The sequence below is a fragment of the Hyla sarda genome, chromosome 12 (assembly GCF_029499605.1).
Source record: "Hyla sarda isolate aHylSar1 chromosome 12, aHylSar1.hap1, whole genome shotgun sequence".
Taxonomy (NCBI): Eukaryota; Metazoa; Chordata; class Amphibia; order Anura; family Hylidae; genus Hyla; species Hyla sarda.
Window position 1 is genome coordinate 58764332 of NC_079200.1, and position 27221 is coordinate 58791552.

Genomic DNA, 27221 nt, shown 5'->3' on the forward strand with positions numbered 1-27221 from the left:
GCACATTGCATCACTAATCCTCCCCCCACACACATATTACACTATAGTTGTGTACTGTAACAATCATCCTCCCAGCACAATGTCAGTCTGTTCAGTGCTTAGGGTAACCCTTTCCTAGCTGTCCTGCTGTTTCTCTCATGTCTGCTCACATAGCACCTTGCAGAAAACTCAGTAGCTCTTTCTCCATCCACATGCTATTTATAGCAATGTACTGTGTATATTATCAGCCCAGCATAGTGCAAGTCTTCTCAGTGTAGTTTCACCAGCACAATGTACGAGATGTATTAAAACCTGTCTAGAGGAAGGGTGGTGCAGTTGCCAATATTTTTTTACAGGTATTTTTAAAAATAAAAGAAGCAATCTGATTGGTTTCCATGGGCAACTGCGCCACTCTTCCTCTGCACAGGTTTTGATAAATCTCTCCCTTTGTCTTGACATAGCATAGAGTAATATGTGATCTGCTAGAGAAGTAAAGGTGGAAATAACTATATGTGTTCTAATGGAAAACAGCTTGGCTCTGGTCCCATCCTCAAAAATGGAGAGAATGAAAAATAGTTGTGCACCATTGAGAGGACTCTAAATGGTTCAGTAACAATGGGAAAAGCACTAAAGTCCCCAATCTAAAGGGTTCCAGTTAAAGAAGAAGAATGCTTTAAGTATCTGTCTCTGCTTTTGTAATGTCCCACAATGGGTAAAAACCTTGAGTGGTTGATGAATGCTTTTGTCTTTAATGTCTAAAATATATGACTTTATTCCATATTTATGTTGTTGTGTATTGCTCCCAGTTAGGCTGATCCTGCAGGGTAAAACAAGAGTTTTTGCACCACACAACAGTTCACTGACAAGTTACACCACAGCTCCATCTTCAGGCCAAAATGTATAGCAGTTTTTGAATCTGAAGTGCCTGAAACCATCTTCCGCATGCCTCGTGATCCTGGTCCGTTTAGAAGTAGCAATTGCTGATTGGATGGATGCCCATTTGGATGTGCCAGCTGCATCATGTCTCAATATATTCAACGCTGTTGATATGGGATCCTGTGCAGAAGTGTTCGAGTACCTCAGTTACACCTCTAAGAAGACCCTGCTTCAGTGAGTACATTGGGATTGTGCTAGAGAGCCCACAAGTCACACAAGAGACAAGGAACAAATCAGGCTAAATTCTGATCAGGGATCAATTAATGTCCAACCCAAAGGCTGAGTCCAGCACTCCTAAACAAGCCAATCCATATTCCAAGCAATTTAGCCATTGTTACATTGCAACAAACACCTCTCATAATCATACTACCAGTACACAGTAAATAGCATAGCATCTATAGTTGGGTTACACTGGTGACTGCCACACCACTCGTAGTACCATTGCCAATATTAGGAGCACAACTCGACAATCCCCTAGGTCGCCCACTCTGGTATCTCACAATATAGAGATGAGAAAATTTTTGAAAAATTTGATTAATAGCTATTAAAAATGGCTATTTCTGAGCTACAGAGAGCCTCAATAAGGATGTAGAACACTTTGCCTTGCTGTATGTGCTGGGTCAGTCAAATAATACTGTTATTCAGTATGACATGCAGATAACAGGCATTGCTATTAAAATCACTGACGCAGAGCGTCTGGATGAGGTGGCAGGGTGAGGAGACCATATGGCGTAACAATTTAAATGATTAACGATATTTCTTAATAACATTTTTATTTTATTTGATTGAAATTTAAAAAAAAAATAAAATCCTTTTTTGAGGAACCATTATGGTGAGCATCAAGCTGGCGGTCTGCCATGAGGTGACTTACCACCTGTTCCAGTCCCTGCCTCTCACCAAATGACGGTGAAACTGCAAATGTTTCATTTATTCAGTTATGGTTCATTGTTATTGCTCCAACTTGTTTCATTGGATTCTTGTGGTAATTCCAGAGGTAATATATCACGACTAGAGAAGAGTGAATTTTTTAAAAATTTGATTCGTCCGATTTGATTCGTTCATCTCTACTGAGGACAAGGAGGACAAGTCTGGTGCCAGCAGCCACGGTAATTTCAGCTCCAATAGTGTATAATTTCTGCAGTGAAAAAGCTTGTACTTGTATCTTAAAATCGAGTAGGTGGTCCGCCGCGAGGCCAGCTACCACCTGTCTCAGCCCCTGCATCTCAGCGCAGCCCCATGCTCATGAGTGTCCACTTCAAAAGGGAGGGACTGCAGCCCCAGCAACTTGGACAGGGGCACATTCAGCTTCTGCACAGTTGGATAAGTGGGCGCATACGTCTATAAGTTGTTGCAGTGAAAAAGCTTGTACTTGTATCCTAAAATCGTGCTGATGGTCCGCCGAGTGGCTAGCTACCACCTGTCCCAGCCCCTGCCTCTTAGCGCACCCCCATCACTGAGTGTCTACTTCAAAAACGAGGGACTGCAGCCCCAGCAACTTGGACAAGAGCACATTCAGCTTCTGCACCATTGAATAAATGGACACATACTGCTATAAGCTGCTGCAGTGAAAAAGCTTGTATTTGCATCTTAAAATCGAACTGGCGCTCTGCCACGAGGCAAGCTACCACCTGTTTCAGGCCCTGCCTCTCAGCGCCACAACTCCCCCAACCCCCCCCCCCCCCACCCGACTGTTAAACTGCAAATGTTTCATTTAATCAGTTATGGTTCATTGTTATCGCTCCAACCTGTTTCATAACCTGTTTCATTGGATTCTTGTGGTAATTTCACAGGTAATATATGAAAACGACAACCATAGGGGCTCACAATTGAAAAGATTGAAGAGATTTTTTTAAATTTAAATTGAAGATTTTGATTACCGTATCTATCGGCGTATAACACGGACTTTTAAAACTTAAATTTAAGGAAAAAAGCCTGCCTGTGTGTTATACGCTGATAAATCTTCTGTTCACTGATTTAAAGTGGCCGCAGCAGTGGCTGCTTGTTAAGTATTAGCAGCACTGCTGCGGCCACTTTAAATCAGTGACCAGTGGTGTCTCCTCCCCGCTCTGCTTGTAATTTTTCTTACCCCCACCCCCCCTCCCTCATCATCCCCCCTTTTCCCTGCTTTTCATAGTTTTTTTTTATTTTCCTTACCTGGCTGCGCTTCGACAGGCCAGGTCCGGTGTCGGGTCTTGCGGGCTGTGCGGTCAGTGAAGCAGATGAGTCACGTCCTCTCCCGGCTTCTCTGCACTGCATCAGGGACGTCACTTTTAATTTCCTGTAGTCGCCAAATAGTGGCGGTTACAGGAAATGAAAAGTGACGTCACTAATGCCGCGCAGAGGAACCGGGAGAGGACGTGACTCATCTGCTTCACTGACCACACAGCCCGCAAGACCCGACACCGGACCTGGCCTGCCGAAGCGCAGACAGGTAAGGAAAATGTAAAAACTATGAAAAGCAGGGAAAGGGGAAATGACGAGGGACGGGAAGTCTTCAACCTGCGGACCTCCAGATGTTGCAAAACTACAACTCCCAGCATGTCCGGACAGCCGTTGGCTCTCCGGGCTTGCTGGGAGTTGTAGTTTTGCAACGTCTGGAGGTCTGCAGGTTGAAGACCACTGGGCCGTAGGAGGAACATGATGGGGGGATGATTAGACAGGATGGGGGGATGATGAGACAGGGTGGGGGGATGATGAGGGGGAATGATGGGAGGCATGATGAGACAGGGTGGGGGATGATGAGACAGGGGGAAATGATGAGGGGGGACATGATGAGACAGAATGATGGGGGGCATGATGAGACAGTGTGGGGAATGATGAGGGGGAATGATGGGGGGCATGATGAGACAGGGTGGGGGGTGATGAGACAGGAGGAAATGATGGTGGGGGGAGGCACTAAATGCTCAATGTCTGTATGGCTAGTGGTGGTCTATGACAGGGGGAAATGATGAGACATGGGGGGATGATGAGACATGGGGGGTAGTGATGAGAGGGGTAAATGTGGCACAGGGACTGATAAAAGGGAAGGAATTATGTGGACAGGACCAAACTGAGGTGCAGAAGAAAATGAAGTTGGGGGGATGATGTAGCATTTAGTCCAAGTAATTTATTTTACATTTTATTTGTTTTACTTAAACTTCACTGTTAAAATGGGGGTGCGTGTTATACGCCAGTGCGTGTTATATGCCGATAAATACGGTAGGTTCACAAGTTTAATGTCCCGGGCGGGTGCCTGAAGTGTTAACTAATGGAGGTGGCAGCAGCCCGATGAGACCATAGGGCCTACCAATTGAAAAGATTACATCTATCTTTTTTTAAAATTAAATTGAAGATTTTAAATAGATGAACATTTCAAAAGTTGAATTTAATATGCCAACAACATGAGGAGACCATATGGTGGTAGAATGACACAGCCTGGAGGTGACAGCAGCCTGAGGAGACCATATAGTGGCAGAATGACCCAGCCTGGAGGTGGCAGCAGCCTGAAGAGACCATAGGGTCTCACAATTAAAAAGATTAAAGATATGTTTTTAATTTAAATTGAATATTTTAAATAGAATAACATAAAACGTTTTATTTATTGTGCCAGCAGCATGAGGAGACCACATGGCCACGGTGTGTCTATGTCCTCTGTCTCATCTTCCTCATCACCCTGTAGCTCCACAGGGTGCTCCTGCTCCTCCTCTCGTGTCAGATGACTATAAAAACAACCCATTTTTCAAAACCTTGCCTGTGCTCCACTGTCGTCCTCCCCTCCTCCTCCTCTTACAGTTCAGCCCCCACAAGGCTCATGTGGCCGTGAGATGTAGGCACCACGTCTCCAGTGCCCTGACCAACCATCGTTTCCAACACTTATCATAGGAGATGAAGCAGTGGAATGACGTAGTTCATCCCATAATCCTGGTGACTGACTAATAATGTGACTTCCACAAAGGGCCAGAGAAAACGACAGGCGTCACGTATGAGTTGCCACTGGTTGACATTGAAGTTACACAGGGAGTCCCCCTATGCACTTGTAACATCAAGAAATCGGTAATAGCTTTTCTCTGTTCGTATAGTCGGTCCAACATATGGAGGGTGGAATTCTAAAGGGTGGAAACCTCGCAAATCAGACTATGTTGGGGGATGCCGTTCTGACACTGCAGCTCAAGGAGGGTGTGCTTTGCTGTGTACGAGTGGCTAAAGTGCATGCAAAGTTTCCTTCCCATTGTTAGGATGTCTTGCAGATGGGGGGAACACTTCAGGAACCGCTTGACAACCAGATTGAACACATGTGCGATGCAGGGCGCATGGCTCAGGCTTCCTTGTCGCAGTGCAGACAAGATGCTCTTCCCGTTGTCGGTCACCATGGATCCCATTTCCAATTTTCGTGGAGTAAGACATGATTCAATTTCTTTATTAATTACTTTTAGCAGTTCCTCCCCTGTGGGTCTCCGTTCACCAAGGTAAAACATGTGAAGAACAGCATGACACCGCTATGCCCTGCACTCATGGCATTCTTGAGGGGCACTGAGACTTGTCCATGCAGTGGAGTCTGAGGACACGGTGGAGGATGAGGAGGCGGAGTCGCACACTGTCACAGGACCAACAGCCTGAGAGCGTGGAGGCGGAAGTTGCGTGACCTGTCCAAGTTGCTGTTGTGGCTTTGCAGGACCCACATTTACCCAGTGGGCGGTAAAGGACATGTATTGTCCCTGACTGTAGTTACAGCTGCACACATCCACCTGAAAATGGAGGGACTGCAGCACCAGCAACTTGGACAGGAGCACATTCAGCTTCTGCGCCGTTGGATGAGTGGGTGCAATCTGTTGTTTCTTGGACATGGCTTCGCTGATGGATTGCTGGCAGAATGATTGACTTGAAGTAGGAGGAGCAGAAGCATCTGGAGGGACAGAAGATGGGTATGACAGACAGCTCCCTTCTGCTGAGGTGGTGGAGCCTTGGCTGGCTGAAACAAGGAGGGGTGTGCCACTGGGTAATGCAGCAGGCTGGACCACCGCAACGGAGCCACGGTTTTCCCAGGCCGCTTTATGGTGATGCTGCATATGTTGACGCAGGGCCGCGGTGCCAACATTGGGACCCTAGCCACGCTTCACCTTCTGCTGACACATCTTTCTTGTGGCCAGGTTAACATCCTCCGGATGCTTGATGAAAAACTGCCACACCACTGAGTAGCTGATTTTCCCCCAAACAGTCCGCATTGATTGACTGCTACTGCCGCTGAGTCCAGGAACCCCTATTCCACTACCTCCCAGCAAGGTAGGCTGCCCTGGGTACATTTGGCTCCAGACTTCCCACTTCTGCCATCATCCTGACTCCCAACCATGCTACCACCTTGCTGGCTCAGATGCTGCCTCATGGGCAACCTGCAACCCTCTTCTCCTGATGATGATGAAGCCCCTTCTGCACCCGGCTGCCAAGTGTGATCACCTTCATCATCATCGGGTTGTGTCTGCACATCACTGAAGTCCTCCTCAGGTTCCTCAACAGTGTCTGCTTTAGAAGCCTGAACGCTCACAACACCACCTCCCACGCCACTCTCCTCATCACTACTTGCCTGCCTAGCGGAGGAAGCAGTGGATGTCTCCTCCACTTCTTGGCTGGGCAGTAGCCGCTGAACGTCCTCTAGTAGTTTGTCCTCTCTAAATAGTGGAGCCGAACCCACAGCATACGATACTTCTGTGGGGGGAGGTAACAGCATAGGACAGAGGCAATGGGAGGACAGGGACTACTCCTGGGCCATGCCAACTGAGGGCTGTGTCTGAGGAACCCACCGACTGTTGACTGGGGGTGTCAGATGTCACTTGTGATGAAGTGGGTGACCGAGTTAACCAATCCATGATGGCTTGGGACTCTCCACCTCGACTCGGCACAAGCCATCAGTTCTCTGAAAGGTGCAGAGTCGACCACTTGAAAAGAGAGGGACTGCAGCAACAGCAACTTGGACAGGAGCACATTCAGCTTCTGTGCCATTGGATGAGTGGGCGCATACTGCTATAAGTTGCAGCTGTGAAAAAGCTCATACTTGTATCTTAAAATCGAGCTGGTGGTCCGCCACAAGGCCAGATACTGCCTGTCCCAGCCCTTGCCTTTAACCCCCCCTCCCCCCCCCCCCCAACCATGCTTATGACTGAGTGTCCTGGGTGCCCGAAGCGTTCACTTTGAAAAAATACTGTCAAACTACAAGATCAATATAACAAGGATTTCACATGGCGGCACAATGACAGAGCCAAGAGGTGGCAGTAGCATGACGAGACCATAGGGTGGCACTATGATAGAGCCTTGATGTGGCAGCTGTATGAGGAGACCATATGGCAGCACAATGACACAGCCTGGAGGTGGCAGCATCAGCGTGAGGAGACCATATGGCAGCACAATGAAAGAGCCTGGAAGTAGCAGCATCAGTATGAGGAGACCATATGGCGGCACAATGACAGAGCCTGGAGGTGGCAGCAGCAGGAGGGCCATACCAACTGAGGGATGAGTCTGAGGAACCCACCGACTGTTGACTGGGGATGTCGGATGTCACTTGGGATGAAGTGGATGACCGAGTGAACCAATCAATCTTAGCTGCTGAGTTGCTGGTCGTGACATGAATGCTAGCTGACACCGTGAGCTCAACCCTCTTGCTGCGACTCCTGCTGCCACACACCCCTACTCTGCTGCGACCTCTGCCTGCGCCTAATGAATTTAGGCCTCTGCCACTCCTATGTGCACGTCCTGGCACTTCTCTGCCTGACATACTCATATACCAGCTGAGTGCGTATGGGTTACACTTATGAGAGGAGGACAATGCGCTCTACTATGCTTAAAACTGTATAAGACTACAAAAAAAATGTGTAGTTTTTGCTGGCCTTTCACAGCAACTAGGCCCTTATGATTTTAACAGGAACAAAATCATGCACCATGTAGGTGTACGTACAGTTTACAGTTATGAGAGGAGGACAACATACTCCGCTATAAACTGTATTGTAACGGTCCGGACAGGTAACTGAAGGTGACCAGAGGAGTGAGGACGTGGGCCGTACCCAGGGAATGGAATCTAAGGAGCTACTGGTCTTCACCAGGGCCCGCCGCAAAGCGGAATGATCTTGCTGCGGCAGGTAGCCCCCAGGTCGTTCCACCAGATAGCGACTCGACCCCTCTGGTTGCTGAGATATGCACGGTACAGGAGGAACAGGCAAAAGCGTAGTCAGACGTAACGGTCAGGGCAGGCGGCACAGGATCAGAAGCGGTAGTCACTAGCAACAGGTCAAGGCAGGCAGCACGGGTTCAGAGGCGGAGGTCACAGACGAGGGTTGGCAACAGGCTGGGAACACTATAATGATATGGAACGCTTTCTCTCTGCACGAGGCACAAAGATCTGGCGAGAGCAGGAAGGGGCTGGAAACCTTTATTAGAACAGTGAGGGCCAGGCACCAATCAATGTTGCGCTGGCCCTTTAAATTTCATGAAGCCGGCGCGCCCGCGCCCTAAGGAGCGGGGCCGCGCGCGTCGGGAGGCAGAGGCAGTATATGAGGACAGGGCCGCGGGTAAGTGGACATGGGATGCGGCGTGTGTGCGGGGACTGGCCGCCACACTAACCGCATACTCGACGGAGGAGACCCTGCACTCCCTGTCAGCGTGCAGGGGACACCGTGGACCGGGGCAGAGACAGTGAGCACTCCGATCCAGAGGAGGAGACCGGAGCGCTCACTGTTACATGTATTAGGCTACAAAAACAAGTGTGTAGCTTTGGCTGGCCTTTCACAGCAACTGGGCCATTATGATTTTAACAGGAACAAAATTGTACACCACGTAGGTGTACGTACAGTTTACACTTATGAGAGGAGGACTATACGCTCCGCTACAAATTGTATAAGGCTACAAAAACAAGTGTGTAGCTGGCCTTTCACAGTAACTAGGCCAAAATTAGTTTAACCGGAAAATATATAAAGGACACCATGTAGGCACACGTACAGTTTATACTTATGAGAGGAGGACTATGCACTCCACTACGCTTAAAACTGTATTAGACTACAAAAACAAGTGTGTAGGTTTGGCTGGCCTTTCACAGTAAGAAGGTCCAAATTAGTTTGACAGGAAAAAAAAAATACACCACCTATGTACCCACAGGTTACACTTATGAGAGGACAATACGCTCCGATACGCAACCTGTATTAGGCAGTGATATTAGGCACTGATATTAGGCACTGATATTAGGCACAGCTTTTTGTGCTCACCCTAACTGGCCCCTGTTAGCTTTCGAGTCGCTGTGTAGTAGAGCCCAGTACAGTATTATTATGCACTAATAACAGGTGACAATGGCTTTTAGAGCTCAGCCTAGCTGGGCCCTATGAGCTTTAGAGTTGTTGTACACCCCACTGCAGCAGTATAGAGTCACTGTGTAGTACACCTAAAAGTGTACTCTCTCTCTCTCTCTTGGTGTGGTGAATTGCTGCTGTAAAGCTGTTTTTCCGTGCAACACCTCTCTCTCTCTCTCTCTCTCTCTCTCTCTCTCTCTCTCTCTCTCTGCAACACCTCTCTCTCTCTCTCTCTCTCTCTAATAAAAAGCTGGAATGGCTGGCCGCAAGGTGGCTACTGATTATATAGGGCTGTGACATGACAGGGCTGGCTGGCTGCTGATAGGCTGTATGTGATTCAGGGTCATCCCGCCTACCCACCTTCCCAGAGTTCCTTGCCCCATGTCCTCACATGTGGATCCGCCATTTTAGATGCCCTGGAGCCTGGACCACACTAAATGGGGTTTAATGAAGCGTTTTGTTTCTTCGAATCGCGGCGATATTCGGATTCGTTACTTATCGAATTTTTGGAGAAATTCGTAACAAATTCAGATTAGTCAGATTCGATTCACTCATCCCTACTCTCAATACACAGTCTTTTGCAACCAAGGCTCCCTTTGTAAATGATTCTAGCTCTGCTTCAAGACTACTAACAGTGCTCCTTAATTTTGGATGAAATACAGACCAATCAAATACTCTGGCCTCGATGAAGCTGGAATATGGCGCCCAAACAAGTTTCTCAGCTCAGCCTCATGCCTCTAATTTCATATAGAGTTCTTTTTTTCTAGTGTGTTATATGTACTTCTGCCTTTAACCACTGGGGTTTTTTGCTTTAAATTGAAATTTTCCTTTAAATCTTTTATTTTCCAGTAATAAACATAACAAAAACTATAATACCACATTTGAAGATAGGATTTTTGGCGCTATCAATTTAGTTGGCCGCCTTGGAAAGTATTAGATAGTTCCTCATGCTTTATTAAAACATTTCTCCTTCTGCTGGTTAACTAAAATGATATATGATTGTCTATAGACAACGCACTGTGCTGTTTCTAGGAAACAAAGAAGAAAAAAAAATCCCTATATCTGCCAGGTTGAAGTCAGAAGTTACTTCTTAAACCCCTGAACGTTTTACAATCTGCTTTGAAGATAGAAAATCTCCTCTATTAATGCGGGTAAATTATTTTTATAGACAATCATTTGGGGAAGGCCGTTGTCGAGTTTTAGCCTAATTAAACATTACAGGATTTTCTCTATTACCTGTATGGTGATTACACTAAATATTTAATGCTGTAAAAGATTATCTGCCGCATTTTCTACGTAACTCACAATCTGTTCTCTCTCTGGAGTTTGTACGGTTGTGTTTTATGCTGTAGAAACATGGGTTACGTATTGGTGCAACAGAATATAGCTAAAGATGGCTCTACATGGCCGAATGTCTCTCATTGAGGGGAAGACGCTGGAAATAAAGTCTTTGATCCTTTATGCAGATGAGCGGCATTGCAAGTGTGTGGAAGCCACTTCTTCCCATCCTATATTGAATCTACCTTAGCCAGGGCAACATGCAAGCTCATGGGGAGTCGAAAGCTAAGTATGTTTAGCCAGTAGAGATGAGTTAATTAATGCAGCACAAATAGATTTTATTCAGAATTTTCCAAATATTGGCAAATCTGGAGATTTATTTTGGCTACGACTAGCCATACACAGCTGCAAATATACTTGGCTTATATAATGTTCTTGAGTATATTCTCCAATTCCTGATGCCAATGACCTCAAGCTCCTGGAGACTGAAATTGTCTGCTTGTGTTTCTGTCTATGCACCATAAGGTTGGATAAACAGAATGAAACATTTGTATAAAGAAGTCATCTGTACATCTTTATTTTCTTTATTTTCACCTCATCTGTAAAATAACTACAGGTAGCAGGAGTCATCGGAGGAAGTAATGAGAAGAAAAAACAGGTCTCCACTCCAGATCCAACTTCTCCAGATCCAACCTCTCCATATTCCCACCATTAGTAAACTGCTTAATTAATATTTAAGATGACATGAAAGGACGAGGAGCGGGTTTCTGTCATTACTCATCCAGCCTGGAAATGTATGTTCTCTGCCGAATATCCCCACTCAACATACCAAGTACATGCAAATCATTGGAAAACTGATCTCTCGATCATCATTCAAGTAATATTAAAGTAATATTAAAATGATTAAAATGAAAGGTGTAGTCAAGACTCCCAATATCTCCATTACAGTATCTAGGAATAAAGTTCTGCTGAACAGATTATTGAGACCCCCCCCCCCCCATTCAGTTTATTGACCTTTCAATATGCCACATAAAACATATGTAACCACTAAAAAGAACATTAAAAGAACAGTACATACAAATAAAACAGAAGATTTGAAGTTTGTGAGATTAACAGTTGAAAAATTAACCATTGGGGGGGGGGGGGGGGGGCGGGTCAGGGATAGGAACAAGTTACTATAGGGGACTGAACTTATACTCTGTACGAAAGCACTGTGTGCGCCTGATTGAAATGTACGGAGTGACCTCAGCGTATTCCCACCGGAGTGAAGGGGGTTCATGGTATCAGGGCCGGCCCTTGGGGTGTGCGAGCTGTGCGGCCGCACAGGGCGCCATAGTAACAGGGGCGCCGGGCGGCCGACACAGCTCGCAGGCCCCCCGCCACTACACTATATATTGCTGCCTTTATCTGCAATAATGGGTTACATAGACCCACCAATGCAGCACTACGGGACGGTAAGGTCAGTGCAGTCACATGAACCGGAGGCCCCTCCCACTGTCACTCCTTGCACTGACTGAAGCTTCTGTATTTGCAGACTGAGGGGAGGAATAGGATGGTAGGAAGCTGTAAAATCTAATGTTAATGGTGCCATAAATCTGTCTACACAACAGACTGTAGTAGCATCTGACCAAGGAATCTTTCCTACAGGCCTTTAAAAGCTAGTGTCCTGTGCCTTAGACATGAGGCACTAATTGAAAAAATGCCTGCAGGAAAGATTCCTCATCCAGTGTTCCCCAACCATGGTGCCTCCAGCTGTTGCAAAACTACAACTCCCAGCATGCCTTAACAGCCAAAAGCTGTCTGAGCATGCAGGGAGTTTTAGTTTTGCAACAGCTGGAGGCGCACTGGTTGGGAAAAACTGCCTTAAACTAATGCTGCTGCAGTAAAGTATATGTGCTGTATATGGGGTCCATGTGAGTCCCAATTTATGAAAGCAAATAAGGAGAAATAGGACAGCGGCACTTCACCTGGATTGAATGCCTAACTTCAGCGCACCTCCCCGGATTACGGTTGTGCACGATGCTGTAAAATGTTCATATGTAGACTTATAGAAGAAAAATACAGAAGCCAGCACTCACCATTCAGAGGTCACTTTTATTCATAGGATATGGTACCCTGCCCGCTGATGTACCACCGATGCACCGTATCCTATGAATAATAGTGACTACTGAATGGTGAGTGCTGGCTTCTGTATTTTTCTTCTATAAGTCCAATTTATGAAAGTCCTGACTACTACCACATTGCTTCCACTCCCTTATATGCTCCTCATCTATATCTGGGTTCCTAATGATTACTAACAGTAAGTGTTCCAGACGCTAAAATTGTTTCATACTTGCTGACCACCAGTGCGCATGGGGATAGGCGTAGGTGCGTGGATGACGGGGAAAATGTAAGGGAGAAGCGATCACAGCAAGTAACATGGAGCTGGTGGAATGAACCCTGGCTGTGGGGATGAGGAAGTAGAGCACCACAAAATTAGTAGCTGCCGCTGCCGCACAGAGCAGTCCTGCGGATCACCAAGCGCTCCTCACATCCCGGGCTAAACTCAGGGAGCTGTCGGCAGTGAGCCCAGTCCTGCTGCAGCCACGGGTAGGGTGTTCTTCTTTTGTCTGAGTCTGATTAAGGGGGGCCGGCGAAGGGGGAGGGTCTGATTACGGGGTGAAGATGGTCTGATTATGAGTGACAAGGGACTGAATAATAAAAACATGGGACTGGTGAAGAGGGGGTCTGAGTCTGCTTAAGGGGGACTGATAAAGGGGGAGGGCCTGATTAAGGGGGTCTGCATCTGATTAAGGGGGGCAGGGGACTGGTGAAGGGGGACATGGGACAGGGGACTGGAGAAGGGGGACAGGGGACTGGTGAAGGGGGACAGGGGACTGATTACGGGGGACAGGGGACTGATTACCGAGGACAGGGGACTGGTGAAGGGGGGCAGGGGACTGATTAAAGGGGTACTCCGGTGAAAACCTTTTTCTTTTAAATCAACCGGTGGCAGAAAGTTAAACATATTTGTAAATTACTTCTATTAAAAAATCTTAATCCTTCCTGTACTTATTAGCTGCTGAATACCACAGAGGAAATTCTTTTCTTTTTGGAATGCTCTCTGATGACATCACGAGCACAGTTCTCTCTGCTGATGTTATAATAATAATAATAATAATAATAATAATGCTTTATTTATTGTTGTACTTAGTGGGATTTGAACCCAAGTCCCCAGCACTGCTAACCACTGAGCCACCATGCTGCCCTTAGCAAACATCTGCTATGCATGGTTGCTAAAATGGACAGAGATGTCAGCAGAGAGCACTCTGCTCGTGATGTCATCAGTGTTCCAAAAAGAAAGGAATTTCCTCTGTAGCATTCAGCAGCTAATAAGTACTGGAAGGATTAAGTTTTTTTAATAGAAGTAATTTACAAATATGTTTAACTTTCTGCCACTAGTTGATTTAAAAGAAAAAAAGTTTTCACCGGAGTACCCATTTAAAGAGAGGCAAGTTTTTTTTTGAATGGGTGGCCAAGGGTTTTGGTGATGGGAATGAATATTTGTTACAAAGATTTTTTTCCTCTTTGTGTATGTTTATGGGGTAATGGGGGGGGGGGGGGGGTGGCTCCACAAGGTTAGCTCGCACAGGGCACCTGAACACCTAAGGCCGGCCCTGTATGGTATCCTTTCCCCTGCTAACAGTCTTTAAAAAGTTTGCATTGCGTTTTATGAATACACTTGATTTTAATTTATCTATATATTTTTCATGTATATGTGACTATAGTATTATGTGCATTTATGACCCTTATTGTATATGTGCATATTGGGTATATTTTAGTCAATTTTTGTATAGTTTTTAGGTTGTATCAATAATGTTGTACACATTTTGTATAAATAGGATGGGGGTGGAATTAGTAGGTATTGGGCATAATTTAGTGCATTTGTGCGTGAAACATCCCGTCATCCATGATTTGTGTTTGCGACCCAACCGAAAAAAGAAACATTTCTGAAGCCATGATTGCCTCCATATCTTCTTTGCAGAGACTAACTACTATAATGCTGTCTGTTTTATATGTGCAAGAATATAATTACTATAATGCTGTCTGTATATACAAGAATAGAACTACTATGATACTGTCTCCTATGTATAAGAATATAACCACTATAATGCTGTGTCTATATACAAGAAGATAACTGCAACAATATTACCTTTTATGTACAAGAATATAACTACTATACTACAGTCTCCATTGTACAAGAATATAACTACTAAAATACTGTCTCCTATTTATAAGAATAACTACTATAGTACTGCCTCCTATGTACAAGAATCAAACTACTATAATACTGCTCCCTATGTATAAGAATATAACCACTGTAATACTGACCCAATTTATCACATACAGTGGGGCAAAAAAGTACTTAGTCAGCCACCAATTGTTTTCCCACTTAAAAAGATGAAAGAGGCCTGTAATTTTCATCATAGGTATACCTCAACTATGAGAGACATACTGAGAAAAAAAAATCCATAAAATCACATTGTCTGATTTTTAAAGAATTGTTTTGCAAATTATGGTGGAAAATAAGTATTTGATGAATAACAAAAGTTCATCTCAGTACTTTGATATATACCCTTTGTTGGCAATAACAGAGGTCAAAGGTTTTCTGTAAGTCTTTACAAGGTTTCACACACTGTTGCTGGTATTTTGGCCCATACCTCCATGCAGATGTCCTCTAGAGCAGCGAGGTTTTGGGGCTGTCGCTGGGAAACATGGACTTTCAACTCCCTCCAAAGGTTTTCTATGGGGTTGAGATCTGGAGACTTGCTAGGCCACTCCAGGACCTTGAAATGCATCTTACAAAGCCATTCCTTCATTACCCGGGCCCTGTGCAGCACAGGATCACTGAATGATGTTGCTGTTTCAGCCTATGAGGAGGATGGGAGCACTGTGCCAATCAGCTGCAGTGCTGGCGCTCACACTTTTCACTTTTAACACTTTAACCGGCATCTCCTTAGCAGAGATGTTGGTGATCATGGTTCACACATTCTGTTCCCTGTGCCTGATTCCAGGTGTTTTGGCCTAATATGACTTGACCTTTGTCTGCATCTTGACTGTCCACGCATCATAATTTGAATAAACAGAATGAAGCATTTGTATAAATCATTACACATTCACCTCATCTGTTAAATAACTAGAGGTGGCGAAAGTCTTGGAGGACATAATGAGTAGAAGAAAAAACAGGTCTCCACTCCAGATCCAACTTCTCCAGATCCAACCTCTTCATGCTCCCACCATTAGTTAATTGCTTAATCAATATCTAAGATGACATGAAAGGACGTGGAGCGGGTTTCTGTCATTATTCATCCAGCCTGGAAATGCATGTTCTCTAAAGAATATCCCCATCCAACATACACTAAGCATGCCAGCTGAGTCTGTTGGGATGTTGGAATGCTGGGCCAATCAGCTGAAGTGCTGACACTCACACCCTCCAGTGGTGGGATATTTAAACAGGCATCTCCCTAGCTGAGATGTGGTTTTCACCATCCACATGCATTCTATTCCCTGTGCCTGTTTCCCAGTGCTTTGCCCTAACATGACTTGACATTTTCCTGTATCTTGACTACTCTCTTGCATGCTGATTTTGTACTACTCTATCCTCCTTGTTTGACCTTTGTTCACTCTGACTTTGATTTTGGTTCTGTTTTATGTACTGTTGGTTTTGACTTTTTGGCTTGTCCCTGTTTAACCCCTTGCCTGCTGACTTGGTAGCTATTCTACCTGTGTGTTGTTAATATGGTCTATCTAACCTCCCTTGATGCTTCATACACTTAGCTTATTTTAGGGGCTGTTGCTCAGTTGAGGGGGCCACCATTTAGGACAGATTGTCCAAATAGGTAGGTACAGTATACCATACCAACCTACAGAATAAGGTTAAAGGGCAACTGTCACCTCCATATGAGGTACCGAGGTGCAGACTCCAATAGTTAGGGCATAATGAGGTATAACAGAATGTACATTTACTTATTTTGCCCCCATATTGTAAACTTATATCCTGGCTCTTTGGTAATTCTGCCAAACAGTCAGAGAGGCCTGCTGAGTTCCAGTGGCACAGAGGAGGTGTGCCACTATGACTCTCTGACATTTCAGTTGAAATAGCAGACAGCCAGGATATAAGTGTGTGACATTTCATTATGCCCTAACTATTGGTGTCTAGCTATCTATCTATCTTATACTGTATCTAGAGATGAGCGAACTTTTCAAAAATTCGATTCGGCCGATTCGCTGAATTTTCCGAAAAAGTTTGTTTCGTTTCAAATTTTCTCGCGGCAAATCTATATTAAAAAAATCTATTTCTAGCCTACATACAGCCTCTATAGGGGTATAGAACACTTTGCTGTGTTCTAAAACGCATATGGAGTGTGCTGGGATAGTGAAATAATACTGTTATTCAGAATAACATGCAGATTACCGGCCTCGCTTTTAGAATCACTGCCACACAGCAGCACAATTACAGAGCCTGGTGGTGGCATCAGTGTCAGGAGACCATATAGTGACTGAATGACACAGCGTGGAGGTGTTGGCAACATGAGGAGACCATATAGTGGCTGAATGGCACAGTGTGGAGGTATTGGCAGCATGAGGACACCATATACTGGCTGAATGGCACAGCTTGAATGAAGCTAAAGCATGAGGACACCATATAGTGGCTGAATGACACAGCTTGGATGAAGCTGAAGCATGAGGACACCATATAGTGGCTGAATGACACAGCATGGACAGCTTGTCAGCATGAGGAGACCATATAGTGGTTGAATGACACAGCATGGAGGTGTTGGCAGCATGAGAAGACCATATAGTGGATGAATGTCACAGCCCAGAGTTGCCAGCAGCATGAGTAGGCACTAGGCCTTCACAATCCCTAAGTTTAAAAGATGAATTAAGAAATTTAAACCGAAGATTTTGGATAGCGGGTGCTACCTATGAGAAAATTTGAAATTCCCAGACCCAGGCCCAACAGCGGCATCAGTAACCCATATATTGCCTGAATGATACAGCCTGGAGTTGCTTGATGCACGAGTTCACACCAGGGCTTCACAATCCCCCCCAAAAAACACCACAATTTTAGAAAGTTTTGAAAAAGATTTTGGATAGCGGGTGCTACCTATGAGAAAATTTGAAATTCCCAGACCCAGGACCAACAGCGGCATCAGTAACCCATATGCTGCCTGAATGACACAGCCTGGAGTTGCTTGATGCACGAGTATACACCAGGGCTTCACAATCCCCCCCAAAAAACACCACAATTTTAGAAATTTTTGAAAAAGATTTTGGATAGCGGGTGCTACCTGTGAGAAAATTTGAAATTACCAGACCCAGGCCCAACAGCAGCATCAGTAACCCATATATTTCCTGAATGACACAGCCTGGATTTGCTTGATGCACGAGTACACACCAGGGCTTCACAATTCCCTCCAAAAAACACCACAATTTTAGAAATTTTTGAAAAAGATTTTGGATAGCGGGTGGTACCTATGAGAAAATTGTAAATTACCAGACCCAGGCCCAACAGCGGCATCAGTAACCCATATATTGCCTGAATGACACAGCCTGGAGTTGCTTGATGCACGAGTACACACCAGGGCTTCACAATTCCCCCCAAAAAAACACCACAATTTTAGAAATTTTTTAAAAAGAATTTGGATAGCAGGTGCTACCTATGAGAAAATTTGAAATTACCAGACCCAGGCCCCACCACAGCGGAATCAGTAACCCATATATTGGCTCAAGGACACAGCCTGGAGTTGGCTGATGCACCAGTGCACACAGGGCTTCACAATCCCCCCCCCCCCCCAAAATCAACAAAATTGTATAATTAAAAAATAAAAATGTATACCTTTGTGTAAAAACAAGCGCATATCCAACAGTTCAGAAGACTCTATAATGCAGGACGGTGGACCACCCAAAGACTTTCTTGTCAAAAATAATAAACCACACAATGTTTGAAATAAAAAATAAAAAAATTATGACATATGTGTGTAAGTGCATCTGTCTCCAAAAGATCAGATCACCAAAGGAGTTTTTTCACCAAAAATGATTAAGCAGAGTTAATCCCTCTCCGTATTTTTTTTAATTTTTATTTTCATTAAAAAATCACACGCAACAAGCATTCCGTTGTGTAACGGTTAGCATTCTGCAAAATTCTATTTTATTACTGATAAAATTATCAGTAAATTTAAAAATAACACTACCCAAGAGTGTTTAATTACCCCATACATTGCACCAGGAACAGTCAGGAGTAGACCTCAGCAGTACCCAAGAGGCTTTAATAACCCCTTACATTGCACAATCAATTGCGAGATCGAGCAATAACAGGTGTGTTATGGCCTCAGATGTCTGGGCCGCACTAGCGCTCCGCTGAACGGATTAGCGTGTCTCTATCTTTCACCGACAGGTGCGGGTAACCCACTACCTCTCTGAAAGGTAAGCTGCCTCGAAGCAGGTGGTCTCCCTCGGGCACGTTTGTCTCCTGAATTTCCACTACTGCCACACCACGCTGACTGCCAACCGTGCTACCGCCTTGCTGACTCAAGGGCAACCTGCAACTCTCTTCTCCTGATGATGATTAAGCCCCTTCTGCACCCGGCTCCTGTTGGCGATAGGGATCATTTTTGCCAGGAAAGAAGAATCACAACTAAATGCGGGTCATAAGCTAGGGTTCATTAAGTCCCTGCCCCTTGTACACACCGCATGTCTCTACTAACAATTGGAGGGTTTAGTGAGGTCCCCGGATCGGCCCCGGCGGGGTAGGAGAAGGCCCTGGCAGAGTGCCGAGAATTTAACGATCATTGTTGAAATTTGCATTAAGCATGTATTTAGCTACTGCTAAACTTCAAAAAATTATAGGCCCAAGGCCAGAAGCATCAGTTTCCCCCATATTAGGAGCATAGTTGTCCCCCAGATTAGGCATCATAGATGTCCCCCAGATTAGGAGCATAGTTGTCCCCCAGATTAGGAGCATAGTTGTCCCCCAGATTAGGCAGCATAGATGTCCCCCAGATTAGGCAGCATAGATGTCCCCCAGATTAGGCAGCATAGCTGTCCCCCAGATTAGGCAGCATAGATGTCCCACAGATTAGGCAGCATAGATGTCTCCCAGATTAGGCAGCATAGATATCCCCAGATTAGGAGCATACTTGTCCCCCAGATTAGGCAGCATAGATGTCCCCCAGATTAGGAGCATAGTTGTCCCCCAGATTAGGCAGCATAGATGTCCCCCAGATTAGGCAGCATAGATGTCCCTCAGATTAGGCAGCACAGATGTCCCCCAGATTAGGCAGCATAGATGTCCCCCAGATTATGAGCATAGATGTCCCCCAGATTAGGCAGCATAGATGTCCCCCAGATTAGGCAGCATAGATGTCCCCCAGATTAGGCAGCATAGCTGTCCCCCAGATTGGGAGCATACTTGTCCCCCAGATTAGGCAGCATAGATGTCCCACAGATTAGGCAGCATAGATGTCCCCCAGATTAGGCAGCATAGATGTTCCCCAGATTAGGAGCATACTTTTCCCCCAGATTAGGCAGCCGAAGGGAGCACCTTGACAGCTTAACAGGTACTAAATGGTACAATACTTGGATGTACCTATGCGGTATGCACTGATGAGGGCCTATTAGCAGAAAAAACTCTGTATTTTTGTAAAACACCAGCCGGTGGATACTATTGTTTGGACTTTGACGGTATGGAGCACCTTGACAGCTTAACAGGTACTAAATGGTACAATACTTGGATGTACCTATGCGGTATGCACTGATGAGGGCCTATTAGCAGAAAAAACTCAGTATTTTTGTAATACACCAGCCGGTGGATACTATTGTTTGGACTTTGACGGTATGGAGCACCTTGACAGCTTAACAGGTACTAAATGGTACAATACTTGGATGTACGTATGCGGTATGCACTGATGAGGGCAGTAATATGCCTAACTATTAGCAGAAAAAACTCTGTATTTTTGTAATACACCATCCGATGAATACTATTGTTTGGACTTTGACGGTATGGAGCACCTTGACAGCTTAACAGGTACTAAATGGTACAATACTTGGATGTACGTATGCGGTATACACTGATGAGGGCAGTAATATGCCTAACTATTAGCAGAAAAAACTCTGTATTTTTGTAAAACACCAGCCGGTGGATACTATTGTTTGGACTTTGACGGTTTGGAGCACCTTGACAGCTACTAAATGGTACAATATTTGGATGTACGTATGCGGTATGCACTGATGAGGGCAGTAATATGCCTAACTATTAGCAGAAAAAACTCTGTATTTTTGTAAAACACCAGCTGGTGAATACTATTGTTTGGACTTTGACGGTTTGGAGCACCTTGACAGCTTAACGGGTACTAAATGGTACAATACTTGGATGTACCTATGCCGTATGCACTGATGAGGGCCTATTAGCAGAAAAACTCTGTATTTTTGTAAAACACCAGCCAGTGGATACTATTGTTTTGACTTTGACGGTATGGAGCACCTTGACAGCTTAACAGGTACTAAATGGTACAATACTTGGATGTACCTATGCGGTATGCACTGATGAGGTCCTATTAGCAGAAAAACTCAGTATTTTTGTAATACACCAGCCGGTGGATACTATTGTTTGGACTTTGATGGTATGGAGCACCTTGACAGCTTAACAGGTACTAAATGGTACAATACTTGGATGTACCTGTGCGGTATGCACTGATGAGGGCAGTAATATGCCTAACTATTAGCAGAAAAAAAATCAGTATTTTTGTAAAACACCAGCCGGTGGATACTATTGTTTGGACTTTGACGGTATGGAGCACCTTGACAGCTTAACAGGTACTAAATGGTACAATACTTGGATGTACCTATGCGGTATGCACTGATGAGGGCCCATTAGCAGAAAAAACTCTGTATTTTTGTAATAAACCAGCCGATGGATACTATTATTTGGACTTTGACGGTATGGAGCACTTTGACAGCTTAACAGGTACTAAATGGTACAATACTTCGATGTACCTATGCAGTATGCACTGATGAGGGCCTATTAGCAGAAAAAACTCAGTATTTTTGTAATACACCAGCCGGTGGATACTATTGTTTGGACTTTGACGGTTTGGAGCACCTTGACAGCTTAACAGGTACTAAATGGTACAATACTTGCATGTACCTATGCCGTATGCACTTATGAGGGCAGTTATATATGCGTAACTATACGCAGAAAAAACTGTTTAAAAAAAAAAAAACAGCCGGTGAATAGTATTTTTTGGACTTGCACAGTATGTAGCCAGCCCCTTGACAGATTAAGAGGTACAAAATGATGCAAATGCACTACAGTCCACTGAACAATCACGTATTTCTGAACAGCTGCAGGACCCAACAGTGCAGCACCACAAAAAAAAAATCCAGGGATTAAACCCTAAATTGCACTCTGTCACACAATTATGAGCAGCAGAAGTTTAGTGGAGCAAATAAAAATAAACTCAATTGTGCTGAAAAATGAGGAGATAAGATGCTTCAGAAAGTTCAGGCAGCTTGTTGATCTGTATGAGGCAGTTGACAGCTATCTGCCCCTCTCTGCTGCAATGCTCAATAACGTGAATAGGAGGTTTAGCTATCAATGATCCTTCTCAGTGTAACAGCAAAGCACTCTGCACTCCTGCCTTTCCCTAATGCTGATGTGACTAGCAGTTGCAGTGTAACGCTGTGGTATGAGCTATTCACACACACGCAGTCCTGTCCTCTCCATCTGAGTGCATAGATGAAATGAAGAGAGGCAAGATGGCCGCCGATTATATAGGGGCTGTGACATCACAGGGGTCAGTGAACACTGATAGGCTGCATCTCACATGTGATTCAGGGTCAGCCCGCCTACCTTCATTCCCGCCGCCCTCCCATAATCCCCTGCCCCATGTACTCACATGTGGATCCGCCATCTTAGGTCCCCAATAGCCTGGAATGCTATAAAATGGAGTTTAATGAAGCGATTCGTGCGATAGAATCGCAGCGATATTCGTATTCGTTGCGAATCGAATTTTTCATGAAATTCGTAACGAATTCGAGTTCGTCAACTTCGATTCGCTCATCTCTAACTGTATTTATTGATCATACAGATTTTCAGTAAAGTATTGGATATTTTATGTATGTTTGAACAGCACAATGTGAACAAGTTGGTCATGTCTAATTTGGAGACCCCCCCCCCCTTCCTCCTTTTATCCTCACATATCTTATATTTTCTCTGATCTCTTTGTGACCTTGAAGGATATTTGATTTATCTCTTTTTGTTTTATCTGCCGCAAAGCGATTGCCAGTTCTTGAGAATAAACGGACGGTTATTACAGTAGAAGAATGAATCCCATCTCCAATGGGGAAATAAGACAAGACCTAGCATGGCTGCGAGCCAGTGCTCCGAGCACAATGCATCACAGAGAACGTGCAATAAAGGAAGTTTGTGCTCTGTTCTTTCCACCTGATAGAGTTGAACGTAGCAATAAGAATATCCATGCCTCGCACAAGGCACAAATGATAGGTTTAGGAGGCACCATAGAGGAGTCTCATTACCGACAATGTCCAGTGGAGCAGACAGCTTCCTTCTCTTCGATGCTGGGGATTAATGGGGCCACTTCAGACTCTCACACAGGCCCTGCTATTGCTTTTTATTTTGTTAAACAAGTGCTCCGCTGTCCGCCTGCGTGGTTCACTTTCAGAGGAGCCCAATGTTCTTTTCTTCACCTAAAACAAGTAAATTAAACTGTGTGAGGACTTTCTATCCACCCTGTTCCACGTTAACAAGATTAGGGTGAAAAGAGGATCAGGAATATTTTTGGGGGGCATAAGTTCAGATATTACGGGGTTGACATATACACAGTTTCTTAGCCCTTAAAAATTAAAAGACTATACCCAGATATTAGATCGGCAAGGGGCCAACTCCTGGCATCCCTGAAGATCAGTTGTACAAGCACTGCAGTTTCTATATTTACCTCTGTTTGTACTCGCAAACACAATTTTTTAGCATCAGTGCGAGGTCCCATAAATGTCAAAAGGGCAACTTACCTTTCTAAACAATTAAAATATAACTTTATTCATCATACCTGGAGAAACCAGGTGTGTGTGTGTGAAAAGAACAAAAATAAATAATGCCAAAATTGCTTTCTTTTGTTTACTTCACCTCCCAAAAATGCAATAAAAAATTAACAAAACAGCAAAATCTAAGCAAAAATGTTAGCAATAAAAACTATAGAATGCTCTCACACATGTCCACTAATAGTGGTAAGAATATGATGTGAAGCAATTTTTTTTAATGTAGTAGAACATGTGCATATGGGCCTTCGGAAAGCCAAGTGCATGAAGTACAGACTGAGTAAAAGTCTCAAAGTGTTTCACTACAGTCATACACCTGCCTCTGTACTGAGTCCCCTTGTTTTATCAAAAGTTTAGGTACATTTTAAGGTTCCTACTGCTGGTATTGAGCCCCTTGAGTCCCTTCATGGTGCATAGCTATTTCTCATTTCAGGGGGTGTGACCAGAGCTGGGATATTTGCCAGTAGTTCTCACACCTGAATGTCCTTTCACTTACTTGTCATGCCAGTCACAGGATAGCACCTACTCCTCTCTGCTATACCATGAAATAGTGCTGGTGAAAGTGCACTGAACTGACTGCTAGGGTATGGTTTACATAGTATACAACTATAGATAGCTTATAGGGGGAAAGGTGGGTTTCTGATTTACTGAGTTGGCAAGGTGCTATATGAGCAAAAATGAAAGAGACAGCAGCAGCACAGCAAGGAAGGGGTTTCACTTAGCACTGAACTGCTGCTAGTGATGATGATGACAAAAAAAGACAGGTAAAGGGAAGATTACATTCAGGAGACAGCACTGTGTACATAGTGGGAGCACGAGAGGCAGTTGCCCAGGATTTTAGTAGTGAGAAACGAGAGGGAAGCTTTGATTTATCTTTTATTCACAATTTTAGACTTTCTGAAGAAAGCACACAGGCTTGCAGCTTGCAGGCACACAGCCCAGGCTCTCCCTCTCATTTACAAAGCAGTAGTTTAGCCCCACACTGTGTTTTCTATCTTTCTTTGCCTGTCTGTTACTAGAGATAGAAGGAGCCTAACAACAGGCAGTGAACAGCAGATAGCATTGCAGGGAACTGAGACACCTAGGGGGACATCTATCAATGTTTGCTTATGTATTCCTTATTTTTATTTTATTTTTTTCTTAACATTTTTTTGCTTATATTCCACTTATTTATCAAGTGGTTTCAGCCTGTTGATAAATTTCTTTAACATAAGCAATTATTTTTATTTTTTTTGCTTTGGTAGAGGCTTTTTCTGCTCCATGTCTGAGCTGGAGTAAATTTAGTAAGTTTTTTAATGCCATGCGACTTTTTGCGACTTTCGCACTTGATAAATCTCTGACCACTGCAAGTCAAAAATAACTTTTTGCTTTGGTAAGCAGAATTTTTATTTTTTGCTTAGGACAATGCACAATCAAAAAGTCGCAGAAAAAAAGAGAGTAGTCGCACTTGCGACTTTTTTCTGACAATTTTAAGCAAAAAAAATCTACTAAATGCTTTGATAAATGTCCCCCCTAGTGTTCAAAACTTTAGGGCATTTACTGAGGTTAGGAGTCATTTTTGGTACATGAAGTAATATACAAAAATGCTAGGAATCACATAGGCGTGGTCACAGAGAATAGTTGTTTGAAACAACAGTGAACATTTAAGAGGTGCTATTAAGGGTAAGGTCACTTGCCATATTTTTCATATTATTATTTTCATTATTATGATTATTATTATTACATATATTTATTTTGAAAATAAATTAAGTAAACTCCAGCTCGGTTCAGGAACATGTGGCTTTATTCACATCAACGAGGCAACAGGTACAGAGAGGAAGTGACGCGTTTCGGCCAGGTGCTGACCTTAGTTGTACGACTAAGGCCAGCACCTGGACGAAACGCGTCACTTCCTCCCTGTACCTGTTGCCTCGTTGATGTGAATAAAGCCACATGTTCCTGAACCGAGCTGGAGTTTACTTCATTTATTTTCATTGTTCTGGGTGAGGTCCACACCTTCTCCTTGCTCGGGATCCAGACCAGGGACAGAGCCGAAATACCTCTATTTTCATATATTTATATTATTTTTATTTTGTTTATGGTGCTGTACACATTGTAAGGGGTTGGAATATATAAACACAAGTAAAATCTATTGCTATGTCTACAGAAAATAAAAAAATGTATGGCTCTTGGCAGGCACACCAGGGCCAAAAATGACTGTGTTGGAAAGGAGTTAAAGGTCATTTCAGCCACAAATATGTATTACCTATACAATGTATGCATGATAAATGTTAGGCTAGATTTCCACGGTGTAAAATAAAAGCAAGACACAAATATATTTCAAGGCAGAAATGGTTCTGAAATATGCCCGTTGTACACTTGTATTTTTTTTTTTTACACACTGAAAAGTAACCATGTAAACATGTTCGCAGGGCATATATTTCCAATAAAAATAAGCAGGATGTGGTTTGTTAAGCATATTACACATGCATTCTGGTCCAAGATACACGCGTGAATCTGGCCTAGATAGGGGGATTCTAGTCCCCGCTCCCCCGGTACTTTTTAGGCGATTTCATAATTAGGAACTGACTGTGAATAGTTAACTTGTGTATACCTCATGCACATGAATCTAACCTGTGATACTGAACTTCTTCTTTCGCAAAGGTCCTGAAAAAGTATTTCTTTAAGCCTCCTTAATTTGACATTAAAGCGTACCCTTCAGATCCAACAAAAAAACATTTTTTTAACCCCTTAACCCCTTAAGGACCAGGCCATTTTACACCTTAAGGACCAGAGCGTTTTTTGCAATTCTGACCACTGTCACTTTAAACATTAATAACTCTGGAATGCTATTAGTTATCATTCTGATTCCGAGATTGTTTTTTCGTGACATATTCTACTTTAACTTAGTGGTAAAATTTTATGGTAACTTGCATCCTTTCTTGGTGAAAAATCCCAAAATTTGATGAAAAAAATGAAAATTTTGCATTTTTCTAACTTTGAAGCTCTCTGCTTGTAAGGAAAATGGATATAAAAAATAAAAAATTTTTGGGTTCACATATACAATATGTCTACTTTATATTTGCATCATAAAATTTATGAGTTTTTACTTTTGGAAGAAACCAGAGGGCTTCAAAGTTCAGCAGCAATTTGGAAATTTTTCACAAAATTTTCAAACTCGCTATTTTTCATGGACCAGTTCAGGTTTGAAGTGGATTTGAAGGGTCTTCATATTAGAAATACCCCATAAATGACCCCATTATAAAAACGACACCCCCCAAAGTATTCAAAATGACATTCAATAAGTGTATTAACCCTTTAGGTGTTTCACAGGAATAGCAGAAAAGTGAAGGAGAAAATTCACAATCTTCATTTTTTACACTCGCGTGTTCTTGTAGACCCAATTTTTTAATTTTTGCAAGGGGTAAAAAGGAGAAAATTTTTACTTTTTAATTTGTATTTGAAACCCAATTTCTCTCGAGTAAGCACATACCTCATATGTCTATGTTAATTATTCGGCGGGCGCAGTAGAGGGCTCAGAAGGGAAGGAGCGTCAAATGGTTTTTGGGAGGCATCTCACCTTTAGGAAGCCCCTATGGTGCCAGGACAGCAAAAAAAAAACCACATGGCATACCATTTTGGAAACTAGAC